The 15,417-nt window shown below is 48.0% G+C and overlaps 1 protein-coding gene across 1 annotated transcript in view; it reads right to left on the bottom strand.

Annotated features, from left to right (window-relative positions):
• The window catches only part of SH2D4B (SH2 domain containing 4B), a 1,068,102-nt gene that overhangs the window by 1,044,610 nt on the left and 8,075 nt on the right, over window positions 1–15,417 (bottom strand). The gene's annotated exons all lie outside the window — the stretch shown is intronic.

The raw sequence follows: 15,417 nt of genomic DNA on the forward strand, positions 1-15,417 counted from the left end.
TTCCAATAATAAACGGTTCCCCCATTACTACCCTACTTTATGCGGATGACGCTGTATTAATGGGGCGTACACCGAATGCTTTACGCATTTTAATTTCTGGGTTTGTTACCTTCATGTCCGACCTTGGTCTAAATACTAATTTTAAAAAATCTTTTATAATGAATTGTGGACCAAAGAAGTATAACATCACATCCATTAAATCCGGTAATAAAATTTTAAAATGCACTAGCACTTTTCCTTATCTAGGGTTGTTATTTTCTAACTCAGGCTCATGGCAGCAACATGCTGCCCTTGCGAGTAACAAAATTGGCAAGTCAATTAACTCGATCTTATCCCTTCGTCAACCAAAATTGGCTGACGTTGTCACCCCCCTTCTTACCATCTACCGTACCCAATGTCGACCAACCGGGACTTATGGTGCTGAAGTATGGGGCTATTGCAACAGCTCGGCCCTCCAGGTGGAGGAAAATTGATTTTGTAGGAGGGTGCTAGGGGGAGTTCCTTGTGCTCCCACTCTGATTTGTCACAATGAACTAAGAGTGCCATATATTGTTGATTTTATTAAGTCGAGGCCTGCCCTTTTTTGGATTAAAATATGGCTAAATCCAGCAGCAACATTAACGCGCAGTATTATATCTGACTGTTTGTCTAGTGATAGATCTCACCATATACCGTGGCTAAATGCAGTTAAAAACAGTTTGCAGCATGTGGGACAAGGATCTTTATTTAGCTCCCCTGATTCCATTGTACCCGCTCATAAGAACAGCATTAAACGGGCATTTATGGACCTATATACTGAGGAAAGGATGAGATCTGAATCTACTAAACCAGTGGTCAGTAGATACCTGCGCACTATTGATTTAGGTGTTGATAATCCAAATAACCCTATAAGATACTTGACAATGCCTATAGGTAGATGGAATCGGAGTTTCTTATTCAGGTTCCGGGAGGGAAGCATAGTTTATTTGCCTAGCTTTCCTATTGGCTACAATAAAAAATTAGAAGAGCTGGATTGCCCCTGTTCTCACGGTGGACGACAAAATTTATTACATTATTTTTTCTTTTGTGGCCATTATAAATTGTATACCTGTCAATATCTAAGACCAATCCTACGTAAATATAATTTACGAGACTCCATTCTCGCTCTGCAATTCCTGCAAATGTTGCATACTGATGATGTCGTTTATTCTGTCAGTTGTTTCATAAAGGCCTGTGTGAAATCAAGGGCAAGTATGGAACACGGATAATGGACAATGGCACTATGCTATCCCACATACTTGTGTACTCTACCATTGTACCGGCTACTAAATAGTGATTCCATTGTACATGTGCAGGAGAATACAACCATATTTGGTAACTGTGGACATCAACGGACTAATACTCCTTTTGTATTATGTATTATGCATTTTGCACTTTATATATTATGCACTTTAAGCCATATATGCTGCTTAACCTAATTGGACTATTTGTTTTTAACTTTTTAAAATTAGTGTTTTTAAAATGTTTCTTAAATGTATTTTCACTCTGTATGTACTTTTATGGATGTACTAAATCCGAATAAAGATCATTTGAATTGAATTGAATATAATGTGACATGAAGTGCAATAGTGACATTCAAACGTGATTATTAACAAGGTGAAGGGGGAAAGGAATGGAAGCAAAAAGTCTTTTTTTGGCCAGTTCCAGTATTAAATTATAATTATCCCAGTAGTCCACTTAAGTTGGCTTTAGTAAACTGGATATCCTGTACTGGTCAAACTATTTCAATATTGTCGATGTTTCGACCCTTTGGATACCTTAGTTGTGGGTCTAGGGCGGGTCTTCTTCAGGACATGGGGCAGTGGTATAGTGCCTGTGGGTCAGGGTAAGTTATCAGAAAGGATTTGCAAGAAATGAGTGAGAAAAGAGTGATGAGTGAAATTCATTATTTGTGCACTAACCGATGGGCCTTCGTGAGTTAGACCCTGAGATATAGCTGAAGAAATAATTTCAGGCGTAGAGGACTTTCAAACCTGTTGAATTAAATGAGCGTATGATGAGCATTAGTACATATCTCTTGGAGCTACTCCGCTCTGTCCCTAGTCATGGGTAACACATTCCCTCCATCCACCCACTAACGAGTATACACTCACACAGTAGTAGGGACTAGTGGTTCCCGAAGTGATTTCTGAAAGGGACCTCATAGAGCTTGAAAGGATTACAATGCTCCATGGGACTAAAGTCGCCGTATTAATGGGACGATCTGTGAAGAAAAGGTGTGCGTAGTCAGCATGGTATTCTACTTGTTAAAACTGATAGCCAGCTGCTATTCAGAAACATCGAGGCAGTCTCACCTAGTGAAGTAGACGCAGTCCCTTGATGTGCATCCAAGAACGAGACCTGTTTCCATCCGCTCGCTCCTGCAACATTTGATCAGCAATCCAATATGGACTGAGCCGGTTGAAGCAAGTTAACTCGCCTTGAGGACGCTGTTGCACGCAAGCGTTGCCTTGTTGCTGGGCAACAGATCGAGTTATGCCCTGTTGACGTGAAGCAGTCACGAGTTTTGTTGCTAGGTAACGCCGGGGCTTCCAAGGGTATGGGATGTGAACAGCCCGCTTTCCATCAAGCAAGAGGTTGATGGGGTCGTATTTTTATGGCAGAATATTGTTGCATATGACTAGGAAGGCGGGGGTTATTTGTTTGTGACAAACGCACTTTAAAACCACGTCAACATATGTTCTAATATTTACACACGATAAAAAAACAGCCGAATGGTAATCATGCAAAATAAGACATTATTCATACAGATGAGATATTTCGCGATACCAACATCATAAAATACAGCGTTACAACACATTATACGGTATTACATTCTCATAGCAGGTAGACACTTGAATATGTGTAATAAAGCGTACCAAGCCTACATCGCAAGTAATGTGACAGGTTAGTTCAATTCAATGAAGGGGTAGTAAGGTTGTGAACCTATATGATTAGAGTTGCCCCATTTGTTTGGCTGTCTCCTCTCGTTCATTCATCCCCTCCTGTACCGCATTAAGGGAGCATGTTAATCAGCAGCTCTAAATATACCTGGAAACCAACAACTTGCTCCATCCTAGCCAGTCTGGTTTTCAACCCTACTTTAGTACAGAGACAGCGCTAATGGAGGTAACAGAATACATCATAGGCACCCTGGATGCCCGTGGAACGGCACTGCTGATCATGTTAGATCGGTCAGCTCTCTTTGATATGGTTCCCCACTCTATACTTTTAGCACATTTAAAATCCATTGGGAGAGTGGGTCAAGTCTTGGACTGGCTTGCCTCCTTTTTAAAACCTAGAAGTCAAGAGGCATGGATTCCTCCTTTCTCCTCAAAGTCTTGTGAGCTAACAGTGGTGTTCCCCGGGGCTCTGCCCTGAGCCACACACCATTTACGGGTATCTCACTCCACCTGTTCAGATAGCAAAAGCCCCAGGGATTAAAGTTATATCACATACTGATGAGACTCAGCTGTTGTTCTTGAGTGGCAAGGATAAGAGATCTCTGGCGAATCTATTAAAGCCTGCCTGACATGGTATTCCACTTGTTGGCCTTACACCAACTAAAGTGCAACACATGCAAAACCGAAATTCTATTGTTTGGTAACACTCCTCCAGAAACATGGTAGACCTTTTTGCCTGAAGATGCCCATAGCGGGGTACAGATAGGAAATTGGGGGGGTCAAATGTGATAACTGTCTCTCCTTCCAACCACAAATTAAATTAGTGGTAGGCACATGTTTTGGACTACTGCACTTACTAAAAGAATCCTTGCAGTTTCTCTCATTTATGGCAAGAAAATGGTCCTACAGGCACTGATAACTTCCAGACTAGACCATGGAAATGCCCTCTGTCTGGGACTTCCCAAATACCCGATTGACAAACTTCAGGTAGACATGAACACATAAGCTCAGTCTCCTGAATCGACCTTCAAGAATGTATCTCTGCACCTACGTGCCCTCCAGTGGCTCCAATAGGGAAAATAATCATATTCAAAGCATTAGTGTTGGTTCACAAAGCACCTTACCAAACAGGTGTGGATTATCTCATAACAAGACTCCTCTTCTATGCTCCTTCAAGAAATCTGCAGTCTGCTAATAGCCTTCAAGTTAGGATCCACAGAATTTGCTGTTCTAGAGCTGGGTACCGTTCGTTCTTCATTCTTGCATCAGTGGTATGGAACAAGCTCACCCAAGACCTCCACGCAGTGGAATAAATCTCAGTGTTCAGAAAAGGTCGAAAACCTGGTTGTTCATGCAGGAATAGACGACATGACCATACCTTACTCTGTGATCTTGAGGAAAGCGATATGTCACTCCCTGGAGTAACATTTCATTCATTCACTGAAGCCTAAGATCTCTAGTGCAAATGTGTGGCTTTAATTTGTAAATGAGGTCTGTGAATATGTGATGGATCTGCAAATTAACTGTCCAGATATCTCTACAATGTGACCATTGCATGCTTAGATCAGAATTAGGGTGTGCAAATTTATATAAATGCAAATTTTCACAGAAATTACACGATATTACACGTAATTACACGAAATTCAAATCCTTCATTTTGCACTATATTTTACTGTGTAATGAATAGTGTTAGATCTGGGGGTCTCTAGTTGGCAATGGTATTCACCTTTGTCCAAATAGGGACCCTTACTTCTAAGACAGGAAATGGGGATTACACTCCCTAATAACCCCTACTCACCCCCTTGGTAGCTTGGCACGAGCAGACAGGCTTATCTCAGAGGCAGTGTGTTAAGCATTTGTGAATATACACAGTAATACAGTGATAACACTACAGATGGACACAACACAGGTTTTATAAAAAATAAGTATTCTTTACACAGACTTAACACAAGACCACAAACGACAAAAAACCCACAATACTACACTTAAAATTACTTAAAAGATGATTAAAGTTGCTTAGTTCAAGTTGATGTTAAATGCGACAAAGTTCTCAACAAAGTACCTGGATGCGTAACAAAAGGTAAACAAAATGGTCGCAAAAGGTGAGATGCGTCGGTTCCGTGATCCGGGGGAATGGTTGCGTCCTGCCTTAATGCTTGCACAGAGTAGGGGACTCGTCGTGAGCCTTACCGGTGGAGGTAATGCGTAGATTCTCGGCCTGCGGGCCTGTTGCGGCGCGCAAGATGGCGCCTTGATGCGTTGCGATGATCCGGTTGCTATGCGAGAAGATGGCGACCTTGATGCGGCGATGCGATGACAATGCGACGAGGCCCTGGCAGCCTTGCGACGACTCTGTACTTTGGAGCCGCGACAGGCCCTGCGACACGCTTCTCCGGCGATACGATGGTGACTCTCTCGATGGCGTCACCCTTTTCCGGCGATGCGACAGCAGGCAGCTTCGATGAATACACGCTTCCAGGGAGATGCGGCGAAGGCTCACTTCTCCGGCGATGCGATGATTTCAGCTGCGGCGGCGACACGCTTCTTCTCGATGCGTCGCGCTCCCAGCGGCACGCAAGTGTCTGGAGTCAGAATTCCCAGCAAGGAAATTCAGGGGGAGCTGGAGGTGAAGTCTTTTGTCCCTGAGACTTCAGCAGGAGGCAAGCACAATTCAAGCCCTTGGAGAATATTCTGTAGATGAAAGTCCTTACAAAATTCCTTCTCCTTTCCCTTGGCAATGAAGCAACCACTGCAGGCCAACCCAGCAAACAGCACACTGGATGAGGGGCAGTCCAAAACTCCTGCAGCTTCCTTGGTTCTTCTCCTTGGCAGAAAGGTTTCTTGTTCCAGAAGTGATCTAATTTCTTGGGATCAGGGTTCCAATATTTATACCCCAAAATCCATTGTTCTTTGAAGGCAGAGAGGCCTATGCCTAGTCCAAACCAGTCCTGAGCACTTTGTTTACATGACTCTCTTCTTCCTTTCACTGCAGGGCAGATACAACAGCCACCCCACAGGAGGTGGAGCCAGCACAGGGGATGGAAGATACAACTCTGGAGCACTCTGTTGACATGATTCCTCCTCTCCTTTCACAGTGCAGGGCAGAGACATCAGACAAGCCACTGGGGGTGGAGCCAGCATTGTAGAGGCAAAGCCCAGCCCTATTTAGGTCCCAGGTGCAACTCTTACCTCCCATCTAGATGCAGATCTCTCTATTCACCACTGGGCTGCCCCAGCCTGTCTCCTGGAATCCCCCAGTCCTGTCACTCACAAACCCAGACAAGGAATAGACAGTCTAGCAGAGGCAGGCCTCGGCAGTTAGGCAAGAAATACCTACTTTCTAAAAGTGGTATTTTCAAACATAGAATAATAAAACCAACTTTACTAAAATATGTATTTTAATATTCTGGGTTCAGGCATACTAAATTCGAATTTCTACCATGTTCCCTGAGTCAGTTAGGATTATAAGAATGTAATAATCTAGCTGTTCATTCTGGCCTTTGGAGAACAGGTAGCCTTAAATAGTGAAAAACAAAAATGGCTGTAATTCAGTATTAGAACATGCTACACACATCAGAGCATGTCCTACCTTATACTTACAATACATCCTGCCCTTGGGCCTACCATAGGGGTGTCTAATATGAAGCAAAGGGAAGGTTTAGGGACTGGCAAGTGGGTGCACTTGGCCAAGTCGACATGGCAGTTCTAGCATGCACATAGGCCTTGCAATGACAGGCCTGAGACACACCCTACAAGCAGCTTCTGTGAGTGGCACAACCAGTGCTGCAAGCCCACCAGCAGCATTTGATTTACAAGCCCTGGGCACACATGGTGCACTGTACTAGGGGCTGACAGATAAATCAAATAACCCAAACATGGAATCTAATTAATATATCAATTTAACATAGGGCGCACTCGCATTGTGGCACTGATTAGCAGTGGCACAGTGCCCAAGGCATACAACCAGTAAAAACATATCAAATCAGAGGAGGCAATCCGTCAAAAATGGAAGGGAGACTCACGCCAATGATGTCAGGTCTAACACGTGTCCCCTCCAGCTAACATGTGGGGAGAACTTCCCTTCCCCTTGGGAGTTCTCCTTACTAAGGCGGAAAAATTTGGACAGACCATCAGCGTTGGCGTGTTCTGTACCAGGGCGGTGTTTCACCATAAAGTTAATACCCTGTGGGGAAATGAACCACCTCAACAACTTTGGGTTCTCACCCCTCATCTGCATCAGCCATCTGAGGGGCCTGTGGTCGGTCTGAACCCTGAAGTGAGTCCCAAACAAGTATGGTCTCAACTTCTTCAGTGCCAAAACCACAGCAAATGCCTCACGCTCAATTACACTCCACCTCTGTTTCTGTGGAAGTAACCTCCTACTAATGAAGGCTACAGGTTGATCTAGGCCCCTTTTCATTAATCTGTGATAGAACAGCCCCCACACCATGCTCTGAAGTGTCTGTCTGTACAATGAATTCTTTTGAGAAGTTGGGGGCCTGAAGCACGGGTGCTGTGCACATGGCAGTCTTCAGGGCATCAAAAGCCTTTTGACAGGTGTCAGTCCAGTTCACTTTCTTGGGCTGCTTCCTGTAAGTCAGCTCAGTCAAGTTGCCATACCCCTTAACAAACCTCCTGTAGTACCCCATGAGTCCTAAAAAGGCTCTCATCTGTGTCTGAATCTTTGGGGGTTCCCATGCCAGGATGGTATCAATCTTGGGTTGTAGGGGCACCACCTGGCCGCTTCCTACCTGGTGACCCAAGTACACCATGGAACCCTGCCCGATCTGGCACTTACTCACCTTGATCGTGAGGCCTGCCTTACGCAGTACCATCAACACTTCCCAGAGGGGCTGCAAGTGTTCTTCCCAACTGGCGTGGAACACTGCAATTTCATCCAGGTAGGTGGCACTGAAATCCTCCAGCCCAGCCGACACCTGGTTGAGCAACCTCTGAAAGGTTGCAGGGGCATTCTTCATCCCAAAGGGCATAACCCGGAATTGTTAGTGTCCATCTGGTGTGGAAAATGCTGACCTCTCCTTAGCCCCATCAGTCAAGGTGATCTGCCAGTACCCAGACGTCAAATCAAACGTGCTGAGGTACCGTGCAGTCCCTAACCGATCAATGAGCTCATCAGCTCTGGGGATGGGGTGTGCGTCAGTCCTGGTGACTGAATTGAGCCCTCTGTAGTCCACACAGACCTGGAGTTCAGGTGTGGCAACCGGCGAGGCAGCCTTCGGGACCAAGACCACTCGGCTGGCCCAAGGACTGTTTGAGGACTCAATGACCCCTAAAGCAAACATCTTGAAGATTTCCTCCTTAATGAAAGCCCCAACTTTGTCAGTCACTCTGTAAGCCTTGTGCTTCACAGGAGGACTGTCTCCAGTGTCCAGATCATGGACGCACCACTCTGTGACACCAGGAACCAAGGAAAATAGATCAGAGATTTGCCCCAACAGTTGGTGACAATCTTGCTGCTGATCAGGGGTCAGTGTGGCAGAGAGGCTGACACCATCCACTGACCCATCTTGCTCTGTTGCAAACAGGAGGTCAGGAAGAGGCTCTGTCTCCTCCTCCATTCCATCATCTGTCGCTAGGAGCATGCCCACTTCGGACCTTTCTAAGTGGGGCTTTAGGCAGTTAACATGCAGGACCCGCAAGGGGTTCCTGGGAGACCGCAAGTTCACCAGGTAAGTGACATCACTCTTGCGCTCCCCCACCTCATATGGACCGGTCCACCTGTCCTGGAGCACACAAGGCTCCACAGGGGCCATGACCCAAACTTTCTGTCCAGGTTGAAGCTCAATCAGAGTGGCATTCTGACCGTACCGCCGCTTAATTTCCTCCTGGCTGGCTTCCAGATTCGTCTGAGCGAGTTCTCTGAATCGCTGAGTCTGGTTCCTGAAGGCCAGCATATAACTATATACATCCTGGGGAGGTTTCCTGGGAGGTTGCTCCCAGCCTTCCTTGACCAAACTCAAAGGTCCTCTTACCGGGTGACCATACAAAAACTCAAAGGGCTGAACCCTAGGGACTTTTGTGGCACCTCTCAGTAGGCAAACAGAAGGCATGGCAAGAGGACATCTCACTTACGCCTCATCGGTTCTTCAAGACCCATGATCATGCCCTATAGGGTCCGGTTAACTCTTTCAACCAGCCCATTATCATGTGGGTGGTAAGGAGTGGTGAACTTGTAGGTAACACTACACTCCTTCCACAGAGACTTCATATAATTAGAAATACATTTTGTACCACGGTCAGACACAACCTCTCTGGGGAACCCCACATGGGAGAAGATCCTCATCAGTGCACGTCCCATCACGGGGGCCGTCACTGTCCTGAGCAGAATGGCTTCTGGGTAGCGGCTAGCATGGTCCACCAAGACCAGGATAAACCTGTTGCCCATGGATGTCTTGGGGTCCAGTGGTCCCATAATGTCAATGTCCACCCGTTCAAAGGGAGTACTGACTACAGTGAAAGGTTGGAGAGGGGCCTTGTGCCTCCTTCCACTTTTCCCACTTGCATGGCAAGTTTAACAAGTCCTACAATGAGTATCTGAACTCTGCCGCATCTGGGGCCAATACAAGTGGGAAAGAAGCCTTTCAAAGGTCTTGTTCTGCCCCAGATGACCAGCTAAAGGAACATCATTAGGTAAACCCAGTAGGAAGGCTCTGACGCGCTGGGGTACCACCAGCACATGGGCTGATCCAGGCTCAGCAAACTTAGGCTTGCTATACAGGAGACCATTTCCCAGTAGATACAATGTTATCCAGACTGATCATCTGCTGCCTGGTTTGTGGCCTGTTGCCTCAAACCCACAGAGATAGTGACTTTGGCTGCTCTTCACAAAATTCCTCCCTGGAAGCACCCCCTTCTTGCTGCCAATGGGTTACCTCACGTAGGTTCCCCAGTTCAAAAACTTGCACACCAGTGGGTTTCAGGGCATCCCCCTCAAGGTCTGCTTCCTCTTTGACCGAGGGAACAATGGAGGCTGGTTTCCCATGCCCCCTTACCTCTTCTCTTTAAGGCAGGTCCCTGGGCCATACTTTCAGGCTCCAGGGTCTCTTGAACACCCTTAGTGGTCATAGACCGAGTGGTCACACACGCCCACTCAGGCAGACCCAACATCTCTAAATGCACCTTCCTCTCCACTTTAGCCCAATGGGAGCTTTCTAAATCATTGCCTAACAGACAATCAACAGGCATGGATGGCCTCACAGCTACTTGAAGAGTACCAGAGACCACCCCCCCCACTCAAAGGGAACTTGAGCCACCTTGCAATGGCTCTCTGTGTTGTCAGCAGCAACAACTGGGAAGAATGCATTGGGGACCACCTGCTCTTCAGACATCAAGGGACACTTGATAGCTGTCACTCTTGCTCAAGTGTCTCTCAGAGCCTCCACTCTATGGCCATTGATGGTCATCCACTGCCTGTATTTTTTAATGTTAGCAGGCAGCTGAGTTTTAGGGACCATCTCAAAGTCTTCTAATGAGACAAGGGACATTTCTGCGGGACCCCACCCACCTTGGGCACCCATCTCCTCCCCACCCAGGGCTACACTGGCCATTTGACAGGGTGGTGCAAGGGGTGGCACATACTGACCCTTTTGGGGATACTGGGGATCATACCAACGGTTTCCCACATGCTTACACTGAAAGCAGGTAACAGGCCCCCTATGAACAGGTTTACATGTCGGGGTCCTGACTTCTTCTCGGGGGGCGGCTGGGAGCCCTTAACCTGGTTTCCTTGGGAATTACTTTGAGGACCTTTTTAGAACTCCCTCTGTTTACCCTTGTCCCCAACTCTTCTGCTGGGGACCCTGCCCACCTTTAGCGGAGTCTCCCACAACACCCTTGTGGACCCTGGTACTGACCCAGAGGGTCAACCTCTTCAGCAAGCTTTCTAGGGTTAGTCAACTTCCTATCAATAAGGTGCTGGTGTAGCTCTGGAAAACAATTCGCAGACAAATGCTCCCTACCAATCAAAACATAGAGTGCTTGAAAATTATCAACATTACTACCCCTCACCCAACCATCCATAGCTCTGCAAAAGAAAGACACATATTCTACCCAAGTGGTTCCCTCCAGTTTCTTACAATTCCTGAACCTCTGTCTATAGAGCTCTGGAGTTAACCCATACCTTGTCACCAGTGCTTCTTTCATGTGGTGTTAAGACATCCTATGCTCACTGTGTAGGTCTAACAAAGTATCCCTCCCCTCAGTCAGAAAGCGGCCCCACAACCCCGTTCCCCAATGCTTCTCAGGGACCTGGTGGGCCAACATTGCTATCTCATAGGGTGCCAACCACTGACCTATATCTTCACCTTTGTGAAAATCTTTGATGACATCCTTGGGAATATGCACCCTGCCTTCTGAAGGCACAGATGGTGCGCTGCCACCAGAGGGATTGATTTCTGAACCCTTGGCCTTGATCTCTAACTCCCTCAACATCCTATCAGGCAGATCGATTTGGAGGAAGCTGAGGAGGCGCTGTTGAGCTGTTATCGACCGAGAGCGGGTGTCGTAGAGGGAGCCGGAGCTGTAACCGGCGTGCTGTGGCACCAAAGCATTCCGAAGCATCCCAAAAGGCTCCGAGACACGTCGCGCCGCACCGCACCGCACTGGAGAAGTAGAAGTGGGTGCTGGGCACGGACCGGGCCGAGAGCGTTCAAGAGCATTCGTGGTCTGATTTGACCCGAGGCATTGAGGCACTTTGCACCGCGCCGCACCGCTCGGTTCTGCTCTGCACCAGAGAAGTAGAAGCAGAGGCAGAGGCAGAAGCAGAAGCGGGAGCGGGAGTGCCTGAAACGGAAGCGAGTGAAACATCGGTGGTTGAAGTGCTGTGCCTTAGCGCCGTAGCGCTACACAGTGCCCATAGTGCCCATAACGCCCATAGTGCCCATAGTGCCCTGAAGCCTCGACGGGCCGAACACAAACTCGCTAGGAGGAGACGCGAGGCGGCGCCGGGGCAGGCGCCCGTGGTACCTGAAGTACCCAAAAGCACATTGAAAAGCACATTGTGAAGCGTTTAAAGCGTTTAAAGTGCCAGACATACAGGAGCTCGGCTTGGAGCAGAGAAGAGAGGCTGGGACCAAGGAGAGCTAGTGCCGGGCGAGTCACGCACCGGCAACGATACTGACAGCAGCACAGTCAGCAACTAAAGCCTGCAAGGAGCAGCAGCATTCTGCGAGTGAGCAGCTGATCCCAGCGCGGAGCGGAGCACAGCAGAGCACAGTGCATCGAGGAGCGAGAGGAAAGCGCACCGGCTACACCGGCTTTCTGCTGAAACCTGCCCCCCCGCGCAGCAAGGTGTTGAAACGCGGGGGGAGCACGGGCGCGGGAGGCCGCGGGAGGCCGCCAGCAATCAGAGCCGGAGCTCTCGGCGCTCGCAGCTGCACCGGGAGACAAGCGGGAGCCGCCCGGTGGCGGCGGGGAACACTGCGAGGCAAGGGCCTCGTTCAAAAGAGACAGAGACACTCTGCAGACCTTCAGAGACACTCGAGTGGCTTGCCTGCTTGCCTGCAGGGGGTGGAGCAATCATTGGAGAGCCAGCATCTGATCAGGCAGTAGCAGCATTTCGGGACGAACAGTTTTGTCATTCCATCATCATTTTATCATCACTCCTCTATCAACCCGCAGCTACACCATCACGCTCAAAAGCCATAAAAAGCTGCAAAGGCAAAGGGTAGACAAAAGCGGCGGCTGCACTTGGGACGAGCAGCTCGGGCTCACAAAAGAGACGTGAGCTGTGAAGCAGTAAGCAGTAAGCGGCAGTAAGCAGCAAAGCAAGCATCGCAATGGTGAGTGAAACTAGCAAGGGTGCCTAGGGGGTGGTCAAGTCATTGTTACAGCCGTCCCGGCACTCCCATAGGGCCCTGAGACCTCAGCAGGAAAGGGGCGGAGCCAGCTCTGACCAGGGCTAGAGCACTGAAGTATAGGAGGCCAGCCTAGAACTATAGAACTACCTAAAGTGGAGTTTGCGGCGCGGTCCCGGACCCTGCCCTAGCCAGAACCTGTACCTACCTGTACCTACCGAAGATTTGGACAATATCTTACTCCTCACTATCGCTCCGCACCCTCCCTGTCGGCAGCCGCCCTTCCTGTGAGGGGTAGACGGGCTTGGGAGCACGCTGAGGAGCTAGCGTGGGGTTAGTGCAGGTCGCAGGGTAAGGCAAGGCAAGGCAAGGCAAGGCGACATGAGATCAGGGCGAGTTCGTGGATGTCCCACTAGTAAAGGAGGGACAAACAATCGGTCAAACAAACGAAAAAGATCTCCGAAGGCAGGCGAGGGGGCAAGGGAAGATCAAACAAGAAAATCCAGGCAATTAACTCAGAGCGAAGGCTCATTAATTGACATAGCAACCGACAAACTTGATCTTATCTGTGCAAGCAGCGAACAACCGGCAAATAGAGAGAAGAGCAGTAAAAAAACAAAATCCAACCTTGCAATGCTCCAACCAAAAATTTTCACAAAATTTCATTTCCTAAAAAACACGGGGGACACATCACCCTCCACCACCAATGAATCTCCAGGCCTTCAGGAACCTATTGAACCTTCCCAGACTTGCCAGTTAGTGTCTGTGCACAATACAGGTTCAGCAACCAAGGAAAAAAGCCAGAGAAGCCCTATCTCTACAGCCAGAGAATCACTACAAGTGACATCAACCCCTCAGGGAGAGAAAGGTATTTTCACAATGGCTGCTACAACTCAAGAGCTAATATCCGGTAAGAAAATCGTTTTAGAACCAAATCTTATTCAAGTGCACAGAGTAATCGACAATAACATAAGCCGGCCTGCACATATGTCACCCAAAGGCCTTACAGACCCCGGCAAAACTGCCAGCAATAAACTACGTGAGAGGACGGCATCTGGCAAGGGTAGCGATGCCGGCAAACCTCCCCATCGCATTACGAACTGTACGTCAAAAATCCAAGCACCAAACAAAGACCCAACATTCCACAACGGGGCAAGTGGAAAAGACACAAAGGAGTGTTGGGAAGAGAATGTCCTAACTCTTAGGGATCTAACCTTAACATATACCGAATGTACAACTGACCACAACAGCACGATGGGGCCAGGAAAGGATGCAGCAGACACACACAGGTCACCAAACTCGCCCCTAGATGTGATAGAAATATCCTCATACCTGGGTAAAGAAGAGTGGGAAGACCTCGTTGCAGTATACACCCAAGACAAAAGCAGCATTGAAACAAGCACGAATATGTCTTTACCGATCATCATAAATGATGCCTCACCGGATCACCCAGTAATGGACATGGGGACTCCAGTGCTGGCCCAAAAAAGCCCCTCGTCTGAGGATAATCTGGTCAATACCTCGAATCATACAAATCAGGTAGACGCGTGGAAAAGCCTTCTCAAAACAACACAACTCCTGGTAGATGCCCTCAACTATCAATCTGACAAAATGGACATCCAACTATCGCTACTTGATACATTGGCTGTATTTGTGGTGGCCATTGACGGGAAGCTGGGCACGCTTAATACGCTTCTTCAGAATAAACCGCCATTGTCGGACCAGGCATCTGGGTCTTATAAGGAAGGCTGCGGATGCGGCCCAATAATCGACAAGTTGTCGAGTCTTCCAACAATAATGAGCGATTTGTGTACAGAACTTAGAAGAATACCCAAGTGCAGGCAAAGAAACTCCTGCACCAGCCCTGTCGTGGCGGGGAAAACCCATCCAACGACCAAAGAAGCGCTGGGGAGCAAGGGACAAAGCAACCCTATTCCAAGGGCCCCCACACCCACAAAACCATCAAGTCCAGCGGCCAGCGATACAGGAAACTCAGAACCTCAATTCCCTGATAACACGGAAGAAGAAACAACAAATTTAAAAATGAACGCCAAACAGAGACGAGCAAAAAAACGCAAAGGCAGGAAACATAAAATAGATCTGCAACGCAACGGATTCCAACAACTTTTTGGGAACATTCCAAACAGGGAACAAAGCGCAGCACACCCTGAGAGAGCCACGTACCCACCAGAATCTGACGAAGTCATCAGCACACCTGAGCCCCCGATCAAGGCAACAACCACCAAAGGGCTGGGGGGTAATAGCAAAACAAAAACAAATCCAGAACTACATAGCATCTGCAATCAAAAAGAACCCGGAAGAGGAACACAAAACTTATGTCTCCAATACAATGAAACTAGTAACATAATCCCTGCCTCCTGTGCGATACAAGCACAAACAAGCAGTATGCAGCCTAGCCCGGCAGGCCAGCAAATAAAAAATTATGGACCCACTAAGGGAACACAGTTTGGGATCAATCGAGGATCGGCTATTGTTGAGACAGGCAATCAGCTGCTAGAATGCTCTCCAGCTATGACTATGGAAGGTGTACTGACTACAAGAAGAAAAGCAGACTCGGCCATTATGGGGACATCAGGCCCTACGTGCAATATCTCTAGACCTTGTGAAATTCCCCATCTAGACGGGTCAGTATTAAGGAACGATCACTTCTCTGCCCAAGA

This window comes from Lissotriton vulgaris, chromosome 5 (assembly GCF_964263255.1).
Source record: "Lissotriton vulgaris chromosome 5, aLisVul1.2, whole genome shotgun sequence".
Classification (NCBI taxonomy): domain Eukaryota; kingdom Metazoa; phylum Chordata; class Amphibia; order Caudata; family Salamandridae; genus Lissotriton; species Lissotriton vulgaris.